General features: G+C 40.7%; 1 protein-coding gene and 1 long non-coding RNA gene across 4 annotated transcripts in view; one reads left to right on the top strand and one right to left on the bottom strand.

Moving 5' to 3' along the window:
* The window catches only part of LOC140906331 (uncharacterized), a 105,603-nt gene extending 102,494 nt beyond the window's left edge, over positions 1 to 3,109 (top strand). The window contains exon 8 of the long non-coding RNA XR_012157067.1: positions 2,291 to 3,109. This is a non-coding gene — a long non-coding RNA (uncharacterized lncRNA). The remainder of the gene's footprint in view (positions 1 to 2,290) is intronic.
* Positions 1 to 17,481, bottom strand: part of TRAPPC9 (trafficking protein particle complex subunit 9) — an 829,667-nt gene that overhangs the window by 19,220 nt on the left and 792,966 nt on the right. The gene's annotated exons all lie outside the window — the stretch shown is intronic.

Here is a 17,481-nt window from a genome sequence, read left to right as displayed (position 1 = left end):
CTTCCAACTGCTCTCGGAAATTCCAGGATCCTGAATAGGCATGTAAATATCAGTTTAAAAAGTTAACCACTTAAATGATAGATGGAACATTTTATGTCTAAGCCTCTCTGTGAAATGCAAGGAAACTTCATTAAGAATGCCTAGATATTTGGTTAAAATACACACAGTAAATACCATAAATGGCCTCTCTCTTCTTGAGTAGTTCTGGGTTATAGACCTTAGTCATGTGTAATCTGGTAACCACATGCCCCACCTTACCTTTTTTAAAGTGCTGAGATAGGACAATTTGTCCCTGAATAAAACCCTTTATTATCTCCAATTAATTCCAGCTCATTGAGTTTCAATCATGGCTGGGCTAAACTAGCCCCATGAGGGCCAGTTTAACCAGTTAACCAATGTCGCTCTGGCAGCAGGCTGGCATGGGGCGGCAGCATTGCTGTCCTGCTGGCCCAGCATGGCTGGGGCTGGGGCCAGGACTGCAGGGCTGCTCAGGTGCGGCAGGGGCCAGGGTCCCACTGGCTCGCCCACCGCGGCCGGGGCTGGTGTCCTGCTGGCACGGCACGACCAGCGCTGGTTAACCATGTAACCTTTTACATCCCTACTCCCAAATAGCTTCGGCATCTATTCCAATTAGCTACGGCATTGGTCCTGGTTATTAGATCGAACATTTGCACTGGGAGCTATCAAAAATGCCAGTTTCTAGAGCATTCCAGTTGGTAAAGTGCTGGATAACACAGCTTTTACTGTACACGGCTTTCGCCCTCTTTGTGTATCTCCACAATGATGGTGGCGAGGTGCGATGCTGACTGGCCCTAGAGCGGAGAACCATAACATTCTCCTGTGATAAGTGTGGGTGGCATGCCTTTTGTAACCAAATGCAGAACAAAACGGTCTGCAGTCACACCACGTTATGCTGAAAGCCTGTCTGATCTCTAAGAAGAATTGGTCAGGGTAGTATTTTGATTGGAGACCTCCAAGAAACCCTTAGGTGCTTCAGGAAACAGTGATAGTGATGCATTTCCTCTGAGTCAGTACTCAACACCAGCAACATAGCGGATACTATACAGCAGGAGGGGCTGTCTTACAGATGAGACATACAGCTGAGCTTTTTGTATGTGCAAAAAGAAAGGACGTTACTCCCAGTGTTCAGGTCTAAATTCTACCTCTGGTCATTACATTGTAAACATTACATTACCTACCTAAACTCTCCCTAGATATAGTCATTTCAAGTGGATACAGTAATCTTCATTACCAGATTTCAACTGCAGTGTACTATTGCTATGTGCTCTTTACATAGATGTTGCATTGTATGCCACAAGTCACTATTTTTCATTTAATTTGTTATTTTGGGATCCTTTGCGATGGAAAGTCCCTGTGTAATCTGGAATTGTCCAAAGTGGGAAGGACTTCAAGAATACATGTAGATGGACGGAAGAACAGAGATATCTGTGCATAGACATACAGAAACACATGGTAAGAATGTTTTAAGAAAGCATTATAGTGATAGTGAATATGTTAACAAAGGGTCAGTAGATGTTCCTGAAGATACATTTTGTGTGTGTGTTACAGGGCAGCCAGGAAATATTAGATCAGACGTCAAGGTTGCAAGAAAATTTTACCCTAACACAGAAGCCTTTTTCCAGAGCCCTGTTAAAGGTAATACATAATTCCCTATTAACAGGCAGGTAGATGATTTGCTGCCTCTCAACGACTGTGTAAATATGAGCACTAAGACACCAAGCCTCATGGGGCTAGTTTAGCCCAGCCATGATTGAAACTCAACGAGCTGGAATTAACTGGAGATATTAAAGGGTTTTATTCAGGGACAAATTGTCCTATCTCAGCACTTTAAAAAAGGTAAGGTGGGGCATGTGGTTACCAGATTACACATGGCAAAGATCTATAACCCAGAACTACTCAAGAAGAGAGAGGCCATTTATGGTATTTACTGTGTGTATTTTAAACAAATGTCTAGGCATTCTTAATGCAGTTTCCTTGCATTTCACAGACAGACCTAGACATAAAATGTGCCATCTCCTAATTCTAAACTGTTTGAGGTCTCACTTAGTGGGTTCAGTTAAATTCTTTCATGTTTTTGTTACTGCTGTTGCACCAAAACATCACCTAGTAAATCCAGGCAGACATGTCTGGAAAGTTATCAGACCATAATTTCTGAGGCATTACTATTTCTTGGATCTGACCAAACTGTATCATCCTTTGCTTTTAAAACCTGACCTTCCTTCAAACCCATTTCAAATCCACTTACCAACAGCACTATGATTTCTTGCAGGACTACACCATAGCCACACAGCTAAAAGAATCCTCATCTCTACTAGAATGGCTGGCGTACTTCTTCTGAAGAGTAAACCAGCTAGTCAACCTGCATTATTTAACCAAATACTATAGCCAAGCAGTGACTGCTGAGAACAGCTTTAACCTTATGTTACAGAACAGTACAACTGAATAAAAAGTAAAAACTTGTTAGAACAGAAAATTCTAAATCCAATCAAATAAAGCAAGAAACTGCCCAGCCACCTGATTGAGTTTGGTCGCATTAGACACCTGCACGTCTACCAATGTGATATATGCCATCATGTGCCAGCAATGCCCCTCTGCCACGTACACTGGCCAAACTGGACAGTCCCTAAGTAAAAGAATAAATGGACACAAATCAGACATCAGGAATGCTAACATACAAAAGCCAGAGGGAGAACACTTCAATCTTCCTGGACATTCTATAACAGATTTGAAAGTAGCTATACTTGAACAAAAAAACTTCAGAAACAGACTTCAAAGAGAAACAGCAGAACTAAAATTCATTTGCAAATTTAACACCATTAATTTGGGCTTGAATAGGCACTGGGACTGGCTGGCTCATACAAAAGCAGCTTTATCTCTCCTGGAATTGACACCTCCTCACCTATTGTTGGGAGTAGACTACATCCACGCTGATTGAATTGGCCCTGTCAACACTGGTTCTCCACTTGTGAGGTAACTCACTTCCTTTCATGTGTCATTATATAATGCCTGTACCTGTAATTTTCACTCCATGCATCTGAAGAAGTGGTGTTTTACCCAAGAAAGCTTATGCTCAAATAAATCTGTTGGTCTTTAAGGTGCCACCAGACTCCTTGTTGTTTTTGTGGATACAGACTAACACCGCTTCCCTCTGATAAATGAAGCATAGAATGCCTGAAAAAGATTGGGGTCTCCATTTGTGAAATGAATCCATGTCCTCATGGCTGTAAGAGCCAGTGAAGAACAACTGAACCCACTGGTAACAGAAAATCTCTATGACAAATCTATCTTGCTATTCTGGACCTTTCTCCTTCTGCCAAAATTAACATTTTGGCCTGTCTTTCTATCATCATCTTGCTGATGTCAAGCCATCAACTGGAACTTGACATTCCCAAAACTGAGCTACTGAACTTTTCCCTGGAGCCCACTTTCCTCTCCCCCACTTTCTCTACCGTGGGGACAGCATCGCCATCCTCCGTGTCTCTCAAGACTGTAATCTTGGCTTCCTCTTCCCTTGTCCCCCTCTTATGACTCACATTTCCAGGCTGTATCTAAACCTTGAGTTTCTCAATCTCAGACCACACATTAGCAATACTTTATATAGAGACACAAATGTTTAAAATACCCAGTGAGAGTGAGATGTGAACCTGACTCCTGAAGGAGATCTATGCTTATTATATTGTAGGGCAATGTGTTCCACTCCCAAATTGGCTGCAAACCGCCCCCTGCATTCATTCTTAATTGTAAACTTTTCAAATCTCCATGTTGGTTCATAATGGGTCATTTCAATCTGCTAGCTTTTGTTACCAGCAGCTCCTTACAGTATCAAGCCCAATGCAGAACTAAAGGTAAAAGCTGGGGATTTATAAGACACACACCAAGGAGGAGGAAAGGTTAAAAAGAAATCTAGTCTTAACAAAAAATAAATTGCAATACACACAGTGCTATTAAAAGAAAGAGAACTCTTTGATAAGAGAGTTAAAGCCTTTCTTCGCAGCACTCAAGGGCTCAGATCTGAGCTTGGTGAATATTAGAAAGAATGAAAAGTTTGGGTTTAAATAAGTTGACAAATTAAATACATCAGGATAAAAAAATTCAGCCTAGCTATGGAGAGTAGAGAATTAAATCCTCTCTGAACTCAGAGGCTGCTGTACATGCCTTCAGCTTCACCCACCTAGTGTTGCAAATCATTCCAGCATACTTCTCTATTTTTAATTGGCCAGCTGGGTGACAAAATCATTTCCAGCTAAAATTTAAAACTCGGTTTCTTCCAGAGAAACCAGTGGAACAAAATGAGGAAAGAACAAGTATCAAATTCTGTCCTTTTATCATTGGCTTTTAAATGGCAGATACAATTATGTGCAAATCAGTGTGGTGTGGTGGTTCATTAGGTCTCTTTTCTAAGAATTATTTGTGCAGAACTTGGTGGGCGGACAGGACAAGGATATCAGCTTATCTGCAGAAACACAATATTGTGTCTGTTGTACCTGCTAGAGACACACAGATGCATAATCAAAGAACACAGAGACTATTAACCCTTGCCAATCCACAGCAGATGAAATAGACAAAATGCAACAGTTAGCAACAAAAAGATTAGAAATGTTGTCTTAGGTCTGATATAAAAAGTGGTCTTTCAGAAGTTTAAATTGTTCACTTCTGTCAAATATATGTGGAAATGAAGCTCGTAAGAAATGGAGAACAGAGTTTCTAAAATGCAGAAAGTTACAGAAAACTGAGATTAAAATGCTTCAGAAATCAAACTCTGGAAAGATTTAATGATCAACTCATAACATCTTTCTGGACTAGCGTGTCACTTTGTCAAATAACCTACACTTTGTTACTGATTAAACAGGGCATACACACTTATTTTTACTTCATCTGAAAAACATGCACTCTCTCCACACCTAATTCTCCAAATTCTCAGCGGGTGTAAACTGGTGCAGCTCTGTAAAAGTCAATTGAACATCAGTGATTTGTACCATCTGAGGATCTGCAATGAGGCACTTAACAGGCTTCAGAACTGTGGCTGGAGGACAGCCCAAGAGGAATGAGTTTTAATAAGGAACATAAATTCTTACTCGAGTAGTGTCCCTATGGGTGCTCCTCTGCAGGTGTCCGTGCACCGCTTGAGCCCTTGATCAGAGATTTCCAGCTAGCAGTGTCCGTCTGGCTCACGCATGAGCCCTATGCCTCCTTGTAGCAGACACTGAGGTTATGTAGGGATGCACGGGCAAACCACCACCTTAGCCTGAGATAGAACCCTAGTGAGTCTGTCTAGAGTGTCCTCAGCCTTCTGTTTTCATTGCAGTTAGGTAGTTTATAGTTGTAGGTTATTGTTTAGTATAGTTAGTTTTAGGTGAGAGGATTGTTTTTCCCTCTTTTCACTCTGAGAGGCTTGTCTTCTCCTGGCGGGGCATGCTTGGCTCACCAAGTTTCAAACACTACCTTTCTTCCACCAGAATTAGTACACTTCTGTGTAGTCTTAGCAGAGAGACCAAGAATCGAATGCTATGGAGACTAAGGGCATGTTTACATTGCCTCACAGTTCAGATTACAGGGGTGTGAAGTGCAGCATGTACCTCAGTGCGGAGCTGTAACTCCACTGTACGGATGCAGCAGGCATGACCTTAAAGGTCTGTCGTTTGCATTGATGTAGTCCTCTTCAAACAGAGCCACATTTGTGCAAACTAGGGACTTTTAAGTTCATGCCTGCTGGATCTGCATGGAGCAGTTTATACCACCGTAGCCCAAACGGTGGGGAAGTGTAGACATGCCCTTAGTCACCCCCTCAGCCCCAGAAATGGTTCTTCCTCAGCAGGCACGCTGGTAGGCAGTGTTGAAAATGGCACAGCTGCCATTCAAGTGGGACCTGCCCTTAGGATGAGAGAGGATTTTTGTCTCCAGGACTGCAAATCTGGGATCACATGTAAACTAAAAAGAGAGTTCAACCTGCAGTTTCACATCGTAAAAAGTCATTTTTGTTGGCGGTCTGGTCCTTCCTAAAGTGAAAAATGTTTTCAGTTTAATGGTGTTTTGTTCTGCTACCTAATGGCCTCTAATACAAGTTCAGGTTATGTTCTTACATAACTACTGTTGAAATTAGACAGTGAAGGCAAGTCTGTGACCTGGTTAGAAAGCATATAAAATGAACAGTAACATATTGGAAAAAGTTCCCAAGAGCATTTCTGATTTCACAGAGTGCAGGGCGCCTTGGCAGTTAACCATTCTATTGTATGGTTTGTCTTTTCCAAGATTAATTTGTGGAAAAGCCTGCCCTTCGCCCACTTGTGATACAAACAAGAGACTGAATTAAAAGAACTAAGCATGCAGTCAATTGTGGGATGATAGAGACTCCGTGAGAATGCTACTGGTAATCTATATTCACACTTTACTGTGCTGACTGACCCAGAATGAAATGAGGCCAATGTCTTTTCTAAAGCTCTATATAGCAAAATAAGTTTTCTCTAATCCATTTCCATCACTGGCTTTGTCATGGTTAGTGGCAAAGGAAAGTACCTGAATTGCAAACATAATTTTCAAGATCACAGAAGAGCATAATAATGTGACAAACAGCTCAGAAGTGGTAGGTTTTCAGAATGTAACAAATCATAATAAAAGTGAAATATTTTTCAAGCCTACATAAAGTTGCTAAACAGACATTGCAGTCTACATAGCAAAACAGGGCCTCTGTCTCAGCTCACGGAAACAATAAATGCAGACGGTATGGGAGTTTTAGCTAACAACCCCAAAGTTTTGGAACTGATTTCAAATGTCTAGATGGCAGCAAGAAAAAAACAATTCCTAAGTCATATCATAGACAAGAACCTCGCTCTATTGGATAGGGAGAGAATAAAGCCACCTAAAACACTCAGGCCTTGCATAGGATCTACACCGAGGTCCACATGCTATAACCCTAATGCTCCTCAAAAACGGTCTTTGTGCTGGCATCAAAACAGTCTACGCAGATGGTTATACCGGAGAAGGGTTGTTGATATGGGTTTATGCAGAACCAGTGGAGCCAGTATTCAGGGTTGCAACTGCTATTCCAGCGAACCATGAGAATAGGCATAAGCCTCCATGCTAAATAAAGATGGAAAAAGACATTTATTGCCACTTCTAGTATATATGTGTATGTCTAGCACCAGTAAAGATCCAAGAAAACTGCAAATATAGGATCTATATTTAAGAAAGGGGAACAAAGTGACCTTTAAGAAAGGTCCTTTAGTTTGACCTCAATTGTATGCTTAGAACACATTTTGAAAGAGAGAGTAATTAAGGATATAGAGGTAAATGGTAATGGGGATAAAATACAACATAGTGTTACAAAGGGTAGATCGTGCCTGAGCTGTCTGATCACTTTCTTTGAGAAGATAACTGATTTTTCTAGACAAAGCAAATGCAGTAGCTCTAATCTATCTGGATTTCAGTAAAGGATTTGATACAGTTTCACTTATTGGATAAGATGGGGATTAATATGAGAATCAAAAGATGGGTAAGAAACTGGTTAAAGGGAGACTTCAATGGTTCATGCTCAAAGGTGAACTGGCTGGCTGGCTGGAGGAAGGTTTACTAGTGGAGTTCCTCAGGGATCAGTCTTGGGACCATTCTTATTTAACATTTTCATTAATGGTTTTGGCACAAAAAGTAGGAGTGTGCTAATAAATTTGCAGATGACACAAAGTTGGGAGTTAATGTTAATATGGAGGAGGACAGGAATATCAGGATGATTTAGTTGGGGATTGGTCCTGCTTTGAGAAGAGGCCGGACTAGATGACCTCCTGAGGCGCCTTCCAAACTTGATATTCTTATGATCATATAAGAAGATTTGGATGACCTTGAAAACTGGAGTAATAGAAATGCGATTAAATTTGATAGTGCAAAGTACAAGGACATGCACAACAAAATTTTTTGCTCTAAACTGGGGACTTACCAGAGGAGGAAGCAACAGGAGGAGGAGAAAGATCTGGGTGTATTGATCAAGTACAAAATGACTATGAGTCGCCAATGTGATGCGGCTGTGTAAAGGGCTAATGCAATCCTAGGCAATCAGATGAACTATTTTTAGTAGAGGTAGTGAAGTGTTAGTACCATTATACAAAGGCATGGGTGACACCGCATCTGGACTACTGTTTTCAATTCTCGTTCCCCATGTTTAGGAAAGATTAAGTCAAACTGAAACAGGAGCAGAGAGGGGCTAGTAGGATGATCAGAGGAATGGAGAACCTATCTTACCAGAGGAGACTTAAGGAGCTTGGCTTATTTAGCCTAACAAAACGAAGGCTGAGGAGAGATATGATTGCTCTCTATAAATACATTCAAGGGATAAACATCAGGGAGAGGGAAGAGTTATTTAAGTTAAGGGCCAGTGTTGGCACAAAAACAAATAGATATAAACTGGCCATCAATAATTTTAGGCTTGAAATGAGACAAAGGTTACTAACCATCAGAGGAGTGAAGTTCTGGAACAGCTTTCCCAGGGGAGGAGTGGGGGCAAAAATCCTAACGTGTTTCAAGACTGAGACTGATAAATTTATGACATGGATGGTATGATGAGGTTGCCTACAATAGCAAATGGCCAATCTGTGACTGCTATTAGCAAATATCTCCAATGGCCAGAGATGAGAAACTAGATGCGGAAGGCTGAGTTATTACAGAGAATTCTTTCACAGGTGCCTGGCTGGTGGGTTTTGCCAAAATGATCAGGGTCTAACTGATCACTATATTTGCAGTCAGGAAGGAATTTTCCCCCATGTCAGATTAGCAAACACCCTGTTATTGTTTTGTTTTTTGCCTTCCTCTGCAGTGTGGGGCACAGGTCAATTGCTGGTTTGAATTAGAGTAAATGGTGGGTTCCATGTAACTTGAGGTCTTTAAATCAAGATTTGAGAACTTCTGTAACTCAGCCAGAGGTTATGGGCCTACTACAGGAGTGGGTAGGTAAGGTTCTGTGGTCTGCAATGTGCAGGAGGTCAGACTAGATGATAACTATGATCCCTTCTGGCCTTAAAGTCTATGAGATCTGTCACTATGCACCACCTGGATGTTAAGGGCAGGTGCCTCTGGTGAGGAGAGAGGAATGACTAGAACCAATTTCAGATGGCTACATCCACTCCTGGTAAGTCTTACAGGTGAGTCAGCACCACTTTATGATTAGCAGTGTCAAAGATCATTGGCAGAATGTGACATATAAGCATAGATGTTTTCCCCCCATCCATGGCCATAACCAGGTGAAGTACTAGTGGCACGTCTATGCCATAATTTACACCAAAACCTCATTGGGAAGGGTCTAGTATATACATCACAAACTTCTCAATAACCTGGCTCGAGAAGTGAATGATGGACACAGGAAGGTAAGTTGTCACAATCACTGACACTGAGTGATGCTTCTTTAAGAATCAGCTGAAATATCGTGAGCAACAAGGTGGCCAGCAGATTGCCTTCTGGGCAAGGAATTGATGCCCCTTGATGAAGAGTGGGATAAGGGGCTCTCCCACTTGTTTTCACCAGGCAAGAGGCACACTGTTAATTCTGCATTTAATGGGCCAGATTTCCCTTAGTGCTTTCAAACCTCTATTTGCGCGTAACTGGGTCACCCTTTATCACAGATGGCAGCGATAAGCCAGCTATTAGCCTGTTCACTATTCAGCACACTTCTGCTAGTCAAGATTTTGCCAACTGTGTAGTGAAGAAGATTCTTTGTCATTCTCTTCACAAAAGGTGACACTGTCAACTGGGTTCAGAATCAGTTTTATGTCACTAACTTTCCATTCCTCTATCTGCCTGCTTCATTTCACATACCTCATCTGGGGATAAAAGCAGAGGTTAAGGCACAAGACAGGGAGTCAGGAGACCTAGTTCTGTTCTTAGCTATAATTCTTCTGTGATCTTAGGCAAATCAATTTTCTCTGTCTCGGTTTATCCCTCTGTAAAAAGAGTACATTAATACCCTGTCTCATGGTGTGTGTGCACAGCATGTGAAAGAGAAAGATTAACTTTTTCTTGTGGTGAGAAATTAGGATAGAAAAATGCTATGTAAGTGCAAGTTATTAAATATAACACTTTGTTTCTAGAATTCTAGACTCTCATTCAGTAACTTGGTCATAAATTTAGTTTGTGAAACAGGGGCTGACATTATGACCAGATTTCATGAAAGTCAAGCTCCAAGATGGTTCATGGAACATTCTGAATCGTAAAAAAAATGAAAATCACAGGTGAAAGTGTTTTGTTCATCTTCATCACGAACCTGATTTTGAAAGTGCTTTACAAGAAATAGCAGATATAGCCAAACCATACAATGGGGTCTGAAAATCTGGGAAAGTTCATGCTCCAAATCAAGTTCCCCAAAATGCAAATTCAATTTTTTTGAAAAATGATAGAAATGAATATTTAGAGACGTAAAAGCACTTCTCATCCTTTTCTGCTCTCTCTTTTTCCCTTCTCGATCTCAGCTTTCACTGCATTACCACTTCTTTACTCTCTCTTCTGCATATATTATACTTATTCATTTGCTACTGGTAGCAGCCACAGTGTGCTAGGTACTGTACAAACAGAAAAGAAACTACAATTCCTTGCCCAAAATGATCACACTCTTTCATATAATTTTATAAATTACTGTACATTCCTCCCACCCTGCACCAGACTGCTTCTTATACTCCATTTGTGATTCACCCCAACGAGAGGACAGCTTTAATTCCAAACAGGTGCTGCATAGGGGCCCTGCTGGCCAGTGCGGGGATAGGCAGAATAGTTGCCCCTTCCATTCCTGTCCAGCGACATGCACTTTTTTAGCAGTGTTAGCTTTGTACTGCCTGCCTCCTGGCAGCAGGGAGGTTACAGTTCCCATTCTTGGTTGACCAAGACCTCAGATGAATCTCACCCTCAGTGTTCATCAAATGGAAAAGATGAAACCTTGTGCTGAAGTAAATGCTATTTTCACGTTTCCTGGTGGAGCCTACAAGCAACAAAACAATAAAAACAAAAACTGAAAACCTATACTAAAAGCAGTGGAGTGTATCCTTTGACCAGAAGGGTCAGTTCCAGATAACAGCCTTGCCAACCTGTAGCCATAACCCCCCCGCCCCCACCTTTGCCAATTGTCATTCCTAGTTAGACTCTAATTTTAAATTCTGCTGCATGGTTGCTTGGTGGAAAACTGTTTTGTAAGAGCAAAGGTCCACTTCCTCTGACACTTATTGTTGAGCCCTGATTTATAAGAATATCATCTCTTCCTCTGGTGGCCTGGAGGCTTCCCTCTAAAACGTACAGTAAAAACCAATATAACTGTTAATTACTGGAAGTCAGGCAAGTTTGGCCTATTGCTACTTAATTTAAGGATTTGTCCAGGAAAAGAAGTCACTATCGGCTACAGTATATTGCCTCAGACACCTAGTACAGACAATATTGTGGAAAGTGAGCTTCCTGAAAAGGGAATGTTAGTAGTGGAACTGAGTATTCTCCCATAACAAAGAGCGACTGATGGTATAGCCCAGTTGGAGATGTGTCTTAAGATGACATGCTTTCGCCCTCCCTCCCCACAGAGTTTCAAAACTATTCTCTCCTAGACTGCCCTCCTTAACATCAATGCATTAAAAAATACATGTCCCACTAACAGGAAAATGTGATTTAAAAATTCAGTTGTTCACATAAGTTAGAACAAATCCTAACAGGTTATCCAGTGCACTTTTCCCCCACCCTGTACTATGCCAACAGACCCATATTAATTAACTGGAAGCTCTAGTTATCTGTCCCCAGAGTAAAACTGCAGGAAACCTGGCCAGGAATTCATGGAGGGAAATTTTGATAAGGGATCCTTACATCAGTCCTGCTTACAGTTCGCCAAAGCATATGGATGGAACATCTTTCAGATGAAATGTACAACACATCTGGCATTGTAACCGACAGGGATTTACCATCAAAAGGCAAGCCTGATGCATGTGAGGTGGGGAGCTGTGTGAGTTTTTTTGTGTTCACTGGCCATTTGAAATGTCTGTATTTTTATTTCGTATTAGCTCCCTGATATAACTCATGATAGTTATTACTCCTGACTGCAACCAGCATGTAGAAAATTCGATCCCAGGCCAGTAACAGCTTTTCTATACATAAAAATATTATTGCTTAATATATTTTGGATTATTTCTAATTGACACAGAGACACAAACGTTACAGATGGGAAAAAGCCGATAGTAGTTTACCTAGCCCTTCCCCTTGCCAGTGCAAGAATCTTCCATACAGCAAATTTTCTAGAGCATTGAGCACCCATGCAATCACAATAAATCCAACAATAAAACAAAATATTTGAATGCCAGTATGACATTCACTTTGGAAAACACATCTGAGATCACTGCAAGACTCAGTTCCATGCTTTGCACTGAAATATTTAAACAAATCCTTACTCTGAGCAAACTGCATTTGCCTGGTAATGTTACTACACTTGGCAACATCATACATTCCATAACACTGAAAGTTCTATCAACAGAATCATAAATACTTAAATACAAGAGTATGTGCTTTTGGGGGGGTGGGGATAGTAATCTTCTGACATCACTTATTAACAGAGCCCTTTACTACTGATCTCTGGGCCAGGCTTTAGAATACGCACAGCCCTCAAACCAAATAAAATGTTGTTTCCTTCTCCTCCTCCACAAATCCTGGGGAAAAAAGGAAGAACATGGTACAGACTTTATTTACAGCTCTGGACAACCACCTGCCATTTCTGACTCTGACTGCTGAACAGTTTCTGCTGGGCAATGACATAGATGGCCTTTCTACTGAGATTTCCAAGGGAGAGCAACACTGCTGTTAATTAATAAAATAGCTAAAGTTTGGCTGCAGGCTGCTTGCAATAATGAGCAGAGTTGGGATTATAATGATGGTTGCTTTTCAAGTCACTAAGCCACCTAGGAGAAAGAGAATTGTTGCAAACAAGGTAATAGTGGAGAAGAGAACTGAGTCCTAATAGCTCTGAAAGAGCTCTCTCTCACAGACTGCAAAATACAAATTTCAGAATTCCTCTTCTCTCCAAAGGCTAAACATTTGTTTATTTGTCTGACTGGATTGTCCGACTCCATTATCCACAGGACAATGCTATCACAGTTCCATTTAGTTGGCAGCACTTAAATTAATGCTGCAAAAAGGTTTCCTATTTAAAGCAGATACTACATACAGTATTTAACATATGGACACCAGTGGCCAGTGAAGTCAGTAGCCAGTGAACACGTGCTGAGGAAAAGACCAATAGAGCTTAGCTGAATTCTCAAAAAGTTTGGTTTTGTAAGATAATTTGCACCTTGCTTCCCTCCGATCCGTTCAAAATGCTTCTGCTAAAATCATTTCCTAGCCCATCCTTCCAACCATGTCATTGTTGCTTTGAATCCTTCCACTGGCTTCTGTTCTCCACTGCGTCAACTACAAACATCTGATCTTTACCTTTAAGGCCATTCAAAACTCTGCCTGTCCAATCTTGTCTGCCCTTGTGTCTTATCTTGTCAAACCCTGTCCTTCCAGCAATACCAGCCTCTATCACCATTTTATCTGCTTCTTCCATAAAAATCTCTACACTTTCTTCCATTCTTTCCAAACAAGTGCATAAAGAAACTTATTTGCCTTCATATACCTCCTCCTCACCCATGCCTGCCTTGATGCCTATGGGAAGCCACTAAAAGATAATGGCTAGGAAGATGACCATTAGATATTTCTGCTCTTTATTTTATTTGGCCAATATATAGACAAATGTCCCTGCTGGTTTTCCCTCCCCAATTTGTACCCATTGTTTGTTATACCCAGTTGGTTGCATCTTGTCTTAACTAGACTGTACGTTCTTTGGGGCATGGACCATCTTTTAGTTTGTGTTTGTACAGTGTCTAGCACCATGAGCTCCAAATCCTGACTGGTGTCTCTGGGTGCCACCGTAAAGCATATTAAACGTAATAACTATACTAATAAAAGTTGCTAATGAGCACTAAGTTACATATTAAGGACCTGTCTCTCAAGTTAAGTATCAAAGTTCCATTGCATCACATTTTTAATTATAACGTATTGACATCTTAGCCATTATATAACAAAGCTAAAGGTAGAACTTAGAATGAATGCAGAATCTTTTATCTTTTCCTTCTGAAAAATAGTATTACTGTAAATAAGAAAGTTTTTAGTTTTCACCAGTTACTTGAGTGCCAGCCAGAGAGTGGCTGTGGTCCTCCTTTCCATCACGTGGAGACAGGAGAAATTCAGAGTCTTGATTCTTAAGTGTTCATAGAATATCACAGTTGGAAGGGACCTCAGAGGTCATCTAGTCCAATCCCTTGCTCAAAGCATGACCAATCCACAACTAAATCATCCCAGCCAGGGCTTTGTCAAGCCTGATCTTAAAAACGTCTAAGGAAGGAGATTCTCATTCCAGTGCTTCACCAGTCTCCTGGTGAAAAACTTTTTCCTAATATCCAACCTAAACCTCCCACACTGCAACTTGAGACCATTACTCCTTGTTCTGTCATCTGGTACCACTGATATCCATCCTCTTTGGAACCCCCTTTCAGGTAGTTGAAAGCAGCCATCAAATCCCCCCTCATTCTTCTCTTCTGCAGACGAAATAATCCCAGTTCCCTCAGCCTCTCCCCATAAATCATGTGCTCCAGCGCCCTAATCATTTTTGTTGCCCTCCGCTGGACTCTTTCCCATTTTTCCACATCCTTCTTGTAGTGTGGGGCCCAAAACTGGACATGGTACTCCAGATGAGGCCTCACCAATGCCGAATAGAGGGGAATGATCACGTGCCTCGATCTGCTGCAATGCTCCTATTTATACAGCCCAGAATGCCATTAGCCTTCTTGTTAGATAATCCTAACTTTTACTGTAATTTCTTTTCTACTCTGTACGTTTTTTTCAGTTCCACTGATGGATCTGGGCAGAGAGAGGAGAAGAGATGGATAACACCTAGATAGATCAGACAGTTACAAACTAGAACTGCTATATGGAGCTACAAATGCAAGATTGCTTCATATATAGTAATATTGCTAATGTCTTCTCCGGTCCTATTTTAAATGTCTCAAATGATGAGTCTTTCACACTTCCTTTAGGAAATGATTCCACAGTCTAAGATATCTTATTGTCAAAGGTTTCTTGATACTCAGTTTAAATGTTCTTTTCTACATTATTTCCCACCACTCTTAGTTATAGCCCGTAGTTCTATACTCAAAATAATCCCTCTCCTTGCTTGGTGTTTACATCCCTTTAATATATGTAGCTTCACTTCCCTCTGGCATAAGGAGACATTAGAAAAATACACTTAGTTAAAATTAAAATTGTCACACAAACCAACAAAAGCCAGATCATTCTGAGATAAATAGGATTATAGCAGATAGAAATGAAAAAAGACATATTAGATCACTGAGTCCGTCCCCCAGTACAGAATGTTTCACAATAAACTGATGCTACACATGATCGAAGCCAAAAAGCCAAGAATAAGCTTATACGCCTTCCTTAATTTTGCATTTCCTGGCTTTTGTACTATTTGTATTCTACACAAGACTAACATATTTGTGTCTATCTCTGTGTGAATTTTTATTACTCATCACCCTAAATCATTTTCCCTTCTCTCCCTCAAACAGGTCATGTATTATGGTAACATATCTCCAGTTTGAGGATGCTGAACAGGGCTTCTCTCAAGTACCTGTCATGGTAGTTCCTAATTTTGGCCAGAATCATGTAAGGTTCCACATTCTGAGCGGAAAGGGTAATGTGGCTTTGTTTGTCTGCAGTCAGGTACAATTGTACTTCTGCTGCAATCCAACCTCATTTGAGCTGCACTTTCCCCAAGAACACATGGGATTTGGGAGCTGGAAGAATATTTAATATTTTTGTTTACCAGGAGTGTAACTGCCAGACACAGAACTAATGAATCTCGATTTCTAACAACAGCCAGGTCTAGGACAGGAGTTATTCTTACAACAAACACCATTCCAGAGGAGCAGGAGACAGATGGCCCAAATGCAACTGCAATAAGGCCTTCAAAATCTTTGACTTGTAAACTCTCAGTTATTTTATGGGATTTTATAGTCTGATACGTATATTTCAAAATTCTGAAAGAGATGGCAACATTGTTTTTTATCTTAGCCGAGAGGGCTGCAACTGGGCACTCAAAGCTCCTACTTCCAGAATATTTTTAAGTATGGAGTATGTGAATGATTCAGTATAGAACCATTAGAGGAAGGATGTATTAGTAGTTAAGGCAGATGACTGGGAGATCTGGGTGCTTCTCATGACCATACAACACACTTACCATGTGACCTTGGACAAACTGCTTACTCCCTCCATGTCTCAGTCTTCTCTTCTTTAAATTGGGACTAACCACCTCACTCACATGTGATGCTTAAATTAATTGATGGCTGTACACACTTTGAGACACTTGGATGAAAAGTGCTATGGAAGTATCTACCCAACTATGTATTTCTAAAACAGTGTTATCAGTGTGCACAAAGAAAAAAAGCACTCTTTTTACTGAAAGCGTTGTACTATTCATTTCTTCAGTGAATCTGACATTTCTTACCAAGACTTTGTCCCCTTTGACTTTGCTGGAGAAAATTTTGCCACATTCTGCAGTAGCCATTTTTGCTGGAAGGGCTTGTGTAAAGATGAGTCTTGTGGTGCAAGGGGTTAGTACTACAGACCTTTGGAAACCTTTTATTATCTAGAAAATCAGAGCAATTATTTCTGTTTTCTGAATCTTCCCACTTCCAAAGCAGTTCATTTGGCTCTAACTTAATAAATCTGTTTAACTGAGTTCAAAGGGAAGATAAGTGAAAACTGAACGAGAACATAGAATTGTTTTATGCATAAAGATTCTTCTGTGGTATTGTATGCTTACCTTTTTCTTCAGGCACTAGTCTTTTTTTTCCTTGTAATGCAAATTTTTAAATAAAATGTTGAAAAAAATGTCAATCCATAAGGATGGCCATACTGGGTCAGATCAATTGTCCATCTAGCCCAGCGTTATTAATCTCCCAGTCTTATTAATCTCTCCTGGTACAGAAGCTGTTCCATAGCCCTCATCATTTTTGTTGCCTCCCTCTGTACCTTTTTCCAATTCCAATATATCTTTTTTTGGGTGTAGTGACCGGGTCTCACACAGTATTCAAGGTGTGGTCATACCATGGATTTACATAGCGGCAACATGATATTTTCTGTCTTGTTATCTATCCCTTTCCTAATGATTCCCAACATTCTGTTAGCTTTTTCACTGCTGTTGCACATTAACAGCCTTAACAGCTTTTGGTGAGAGACCTTGTTAAAGGCTTTCTGAAAGTACACTATATTGACTGGATCACCCTTGCTCCCATACTTATTGACTCCCTCAAAGAATTCTAATTGATTGGTGAGGGCATGATTTCCCTTTACAAAAGCTGTGTTGACTCTTCCCCAACATATCCACATTTTCCTTCTCTGTGACTTCTGGGTAAACAAAAAGCAGGG

Source organism: Lepidochelys kempii, chromosome 2, assembly GCF_965140265.1.
Source record: "Lepidochelys kempii isolate rLepKem1 chromosome 2, rLepKem1.hap2, whole genome shotgun sequence".
Classification (NCBI taxonomy): domain Eukaryota; kingdom Metazoa; phylum Chordata; order Testudines; family Cheloniidae; genus Lepidochelys; species Lepidochelys kempii.
This window is presented reverse-complemented; position numbering and strand designations above follow the sequence as displayed.